The 6,000-nt window shown below is 40.1% G+C and overlaps 1 pseudogene; it reads left to right on the top strand.

The window, feature by feature from the left end:
* Positions 1-2,426: 2,426 nt before the first annotated feature.
* Positions 2,427-6,000, top strand: part of LOC129406457 (probable ubiquitin-conjugating enzyme E2 W-A) — a 90,638-nt pseudogene continuing 87,064 nt past the window's right edge.

The raw sequence follows: 6,000 nt of genomic DNA, 5'->3' as shown, positions 1-6,000 counted from the left end.
TCGTAGTGAGTGGGTTTTTACTGGATTTTATGAGTTTATCAAATAAGGTTTATATCAAAACTACATTTTTACGGGTTGCCTGGTTTAGATTCTCAGTTAATCATCAGTTAGATTTTCCAGTTAACATAGGCAGATGCTTTTACTTTATTGGGCAAAAGGAACGAGTATTATTTATTCATACAATAAAAACAATGCAATACAAAACAATAGGAGAAGATCTTTTTCATCTCTGTTTTTCAACTTTGTAAAGTCTTGCCTTAATGAGGAAGACAGAAATAATAAGAATGGGGCTGTATTCTGTTATCTATTTCCAGATAGCTCCATAAATATTATGTATCTCAACGATGCTTCTCATGTACATGAAAGGACTATGAGTTCGGGACTGGACTCCAGTAAGTACCATGAATGGAGTTCTTTTCTGTTGCTGTTTACTTCAGAAACCATATGGCTTAAGAGTCTGGAATACCGGAGCTCAGATTGATATCTCATTAGGACTGACAAGAGACATATTAGAGCTTGTTAAATTTAATCTTAAGAGGAAACCAATGCTGTGGCATTGTAGTCAAATTCATATACTCTCCATATGAAAGTTTTAATGTTTTCTCCCTATAGCTTGACTGATTTATTTAAGATTCCATAGCATAAACCAAAATTTTTTTAGGCAATATTTAATTTCTGGACCCAGTATTCATAAAATAGAGATAATGATAACTCAAGAAAATTCTTGTCTTGAAATAAAATATGTCAGTAAAGTATTTCTGTACTTTGTGAGAGAGTGAAACCATCCGTTCAGGAAATGTCATTGTATTTTCATTATTTTTGACTGGCATTTCTTTGAATTTGATTCAACCGAAAAATTGAACAGTCATTATTAAGCATTCACATGCAGAGGAAAGCATAAAAATAGTTTAGGGAGTATTTCCTGTAGTTAACAAGCTTCAAAAAAAACTATAATGAAGATAAGTACACAAGTGTGAGATGCTCATAAATACCATATAATGAATCTCCCAGAACATGAGTGCTATTGGAATTTAAATGCTAGTAAAAAAGATGGATTATATGATTAATACAATTGTACAAGGTGGAATGTATAATCCATTATATGAATTTTAAAATGGATATAAAACTGGTTAATAGTTTTTGTGGAAATGAAATATATATTGTGTTATATCTGACATCTTCCTTTCTGCATGATAAAAATCAATTTTATTTCTACCAAATAACATTTCACTAATATTTAGTGAATAGGACTGATTTGCATTATTCTTTGTTTTCTACACCTTAATTTATACTTCCATTAATTCATAAAGTAGCCTATTCAACGGAAAAACAGATCTCCATGCTGTAAAGAGTTAGGGCCACAGCAGGGGTTTTGGCCCCTGGCTTTTACGCAGCTGATCTTGGTTTTATCCCCAGCACCATATATTATCCTTCAGCACTATGAGGGGTCAGTCCTGAGCACAGAAAAAGAAGTAATTCCTGAGCACTGTTGGGTGTTGCCACTCCCCCAACATGTCCCTAAAAAATAATAATGAAATCCCCAGAGACTGCTCCTATAGTGCTCAGAATTCACTGAAAGGACACCTCATAATAATTTTAAAAATCTGTTACAAAGCTTCTATCCTTTTTCTTTCTATCAGATAGTGCTCTTCAATTTGAAGTTATTTATTTTCTTCACCTCTGTCTTTATTTTTGGTGGCTGGTATCATTATCCGGTTATCTGAACTGTCTGTAAGTTCTGACACACTATGAGTGACATAGTGACTAGTCACTATGAGTGACTAGTGTGACCTACATTTTCTAGGAGGGTGGTTGGAAATGTGATGGAAATTAGCTTGCACTTCTGCCGATCTTAGTATGGAGCAAGTGCAAGAAAATTTGTTGAAAATTTTCTTAATGTGAATTCTAAGCTGGCTTCCTTCCTTCCTTCCTTCCTTCCTTCCTTCCTTCCTTCCTTCCTTCCTTCCTTCCTTCCTTCCTTCCTTCCTTCCTTCCTTCCTTCCTTCCTTCCTTCTTGCCTCCCTCCCTTCCTTTCTCTCTTCCTCCCTTCCTTTCTTTCATTCCATCACAGATCAAACCTAGGGTTTTACCCAATAAGCAAGCCAATTGCTCTACCTGTGAGCCTACTTCCCCAGACTAAGAATTTTTGCAACAGAAGTAATGAAGTTCTAGAAATGCACAAAAATGAAAGCAGGGAAATTTATCTGACCTCCTTTGGGAGGTCTTTACATTGTCTCCAAATAAAGGTTACTGTACTAAATAAGATGTCAGTTCAGGCATTAATATAAAATAATCGATCCCTGGAAGCTTCTACTTTAAGGTGTACTCCTCCCCACCCACCCCCCACCCTGACATCAGATTATGTGTAAATCTTATTTTCATTAAGAATATTGAAGTCGAGAGACACACAAAAGAGTCTTGGAACCATGCAGCTCGCTGCAGAGATGCCTCCAGACCTTGCACCAGGCCAGTTTCACCGGGGTGCCTCAGACGGGAGCAGGCACCGTCCCTCCACCTGCCTCCAAGGAATCCCAGCAGCTGCCAACTTACAGAATCCAGTGAAAAGCCCAGGTATGTGGGATAAGTGACAGCAAACTCCGAGCCTCAAGGGATAGGGGATGGGTCAGCCCTTCCCATCTCCCTGCTCCAGAGGAACTTGGATGTCAAGCCCATAAACCGCCTTCAGATGCTATTTAAGTTTGCTAATGGCCACGATCCAGAGACACACAAAAGAATCTCACATCCCAGCAGCTCGCTGCAGAGATTTCTCCAGACCCTAATTATCTAAAATTTTAGAGTTCTAGGAGCTCGCAGCCACGCTTGTGGCCATGTAACATCTTATGCTATTCATAACAAGCAATATGAAATAAATTATCTAGCATCGGCCTGTTGGGCAGGTTTGAGTGGTGGTGGGAAAATTCAAAACATTGGTGGTGGGAAGGTGTAATGGTGGTGGGACTGGCATCAAAATATTGAATGGAATCCATTGTTGTGAACAACTTTATGAAAATAAAACTTTAAAAAATAGAATATTGAAGTCTTGGGGACTAAATAGGTATTACAATGGGTAGATCACTTCCTTTGCATGTGGCCAACCTGCATCCAATCCTCAAAACCCCACATGGTCCCCTGACTAGGAGTGATCCCTAAGCTCAGAGCCAGGAATAACCTTGAGTACCTCTGGTATTGCTCCTGTGATAAAATGAATAAAAATATTGAATTCTTTATAAATTTCTTCAAATAACTTTATGTTCTTCTTTATTATCAGAAACATTTGGAATAGGCATGACTTATTTCATCAATCTGAACAAATCACTTAAATGAAAGATCCCTGAAAAATGCTTTAAAATTTCCATCCAAATGTTTCTACACTAAAATATGTGCCCAAGTGGGCAGTTTAGTAAGTCTCCAATGTTGTGCTTTTGTATAGTCCCAGGAGATGCTGGTGGCCCTGGCTAATGTGACTGCCTTGTGTCTGAGTCTTGCTCTACCAAACGCTCTGAGATCAAGCCTCAGTTCGTGGGAAATGAGACTCAAATGCATCCTGAATGAACATGCAGTTCCTTTTTGGTGAATTTGATTTCTTTTTGTGTCCAAAAGATTTTTTGATGCTGCTACTTTTTAATCTTTGGGGGAGGGGTTTTATCAAACAGAAAAGCTGCTCCTTTACCTTCAACATGACTTAGTTTTTTGGACAAGGGTTTCCAACATCACGAACCCTTTTCTTCTTCCTTTCCTCCAACCATCCTTCCTCTGTACCGGGGTGCAGAAGGACTCTCAGCAACCTAAGCCTCTCAAATCTTCCTCTTCTGAGCTTCTCCAATAACAGCTCTGTCCCTCTGTACTATCCTCGTCTTTCCTCACAGAACGTCTCAAGGGTGGAACATCTACCTATTGTGACTTCCCAAGGACAATGATGAGGACCAAGAGACCATTGCATTTGTTTCATTCTCTGTGGCTTATCCAGAAACTAGAATAGTGGTTTATGCAGAATGATGTTCCATAAATGTGAGTGTTACTAACAGAAATTGTACTTACTCAGATACATTCACAATGTGCACTGAGCAAATGCATTTGTTGCTCTCATAATTGCAGAGTGGTTTTCAGTTAACAGAACATGTAAGCTGCAGCAGAGACAACTGAAATGAAAATACTACCATCTCCATATTGAACTGATATGTGTTCCACGCCAACAAGCATCTGCTTAAAATTTTCTTTTTTATTTGCACCCACATACTGTACCAAGCAAAATTAAAGGCTGTTAAGCATATCTGGACACGGCAACTGAAAGAGTGTGAGTTAGTTACACGAAGAGGACATAAAGAACACTGGGCATAGTAGAGGAATTCCCAAAGGCAACAGAAGTTGAAAACTGGCTTGAAATTTACTCCAGGGAAGGCAAGGGAGCAATTAGGATGAAGGGAGGAAATTCTGGGACGGTTGTCCTCTGGTGTCCAGAGGGTTTGATGCTGGAATGAGTTATACATGCACAAAATTCTACCAAAACAGTATTGTAAACATGATGCCTTAACAACAACAAAAAAATCTACCGCACAGGTTAAAAACTCATCTTATACAGCCCTTCATTTTAACTTCTTGTTTGTGCACGGGGAGCAAAAACAAAATAAACAAGGAAAAAACTGTAAAGAGACCAACCTAATCATTCTCTTTATCATATTCTTTTTCTTTCTCCTTTTTCATGCTTTTTATTCATTCTTGTTTTTCCACCTTCAGTCTGCGTCTGGCTTTCCTTGAACTGGAAGTAGCAGTAGCCTTCGGTCTGGGCAAGGGGGGATGGGTCACAAAACAAGGCTCCGAGTTGCCTGGGGCCACTTCAACCAATGTTCAGTTCAATACCCGGGCTGGGGGGAGGGGCAGTCCTGCTGGGCCCCTGTAGAAATACGGTCCAGCTCTCTGTGGCACCAGCTCCCTGGCTCTGTTTCTCCTTGAGCGTGGCAAGGTTCCCTCAGTGTCCCAGCGTTAGTGCCCTTCTCCCCCAGGCTTTTGGCTCCATCTTCAGTGAATAGGTGAGAATGCTCTGTAATTAGGGGGTAATATTCGAAGCCAAATAAAGAAAAGGCCGAATGAGGTATACGGTGGATTAGAATCAGTGAGCTGTTTTCCATTTCCTCTTTAATGGTAGAATTTTCCATTTCTCTTGACTTAGGCCCTCTCCCCAGCTACTGATTTTTTTTTTTTTTAAGGCTTAGAACTCTGCCCTTAAGCTTATAAATGTGTTTGATTTTTTTGTTTTGTTTTGTTTTTTATTTGTTTGGGGGCCACACTCAGCAATGCTCAGGGCTTACTCCTGGCTTTACCCTCAGGATACTCCTGGAAGTGCTCAGGGAATCACATGGGATGCCAGGGATCAAACCCAGGTTGACCGTATGCAAGTCAAATGCTCTACATGCTGTTATTATAGGTCTGGCCTCTGGTTGGCAGGTTTTAACACTGTGTTATGTGTTCTACCTAGATTGGGGTGGGGGAGGGGAGTGTGGGCACAAGTAAGGGGGAGAAAACGGGAGTAGAAAAGAAGTGGATGGGAGGTAAGAGGTGTATGGGGGGACGGGGGCAGGGCCTCAGGCACATTGGCAATACAGGGGTGTTATATATCTGAAATATATATCAGAAGTTATATCTGATCCACAGAACCAACAAAACTAAAAGAACAAGATCCAAACTACAACAACCCACTTAAAAATGTGCCTGTCAAGGAGGCAACCTGGTGGGTGGGAGGGAAACTGGGCACGTTGGTCTTCGAAAGTTGACGCTGGTGACAGGACTGGAGGTAGAAAACTGTATGCCTGAAACCCATCTATGACTACATAACTTTGTAAAGCCTCCTGCCTTCATTTTAAAATTTTGTAAAAATGTGAGGAAGTTGAAGAAGTGTCCAATAACATGGGTGAGTGCAGATAAGGCTGGACGTCATTTCAGTGAAGACAAAATACTGGAGATTACTACATACTCCAGGAGTAAAATCAGACTACCTCCAGCTCA

The sequence above is a fragment of the Sorex araneus genome, chromosome 7 (assembly GCF_027595985.1).
Source record: "Sorex araneus isolate mSorAra2 chromosome 7, mSorAra2.pri, whole genome shotgun sequence".
In the NCBI taxonomy this organism is placed as follows: domain Eukaryota; kingdom Metazoa; phylum Chordata; class Mammalia; order Eulipotyphla; family Soricidae; genus Sorex; species Sorex araneus.
This window is presented reverse-complemented; position numbering and strand designations above follow the sequence as displayed.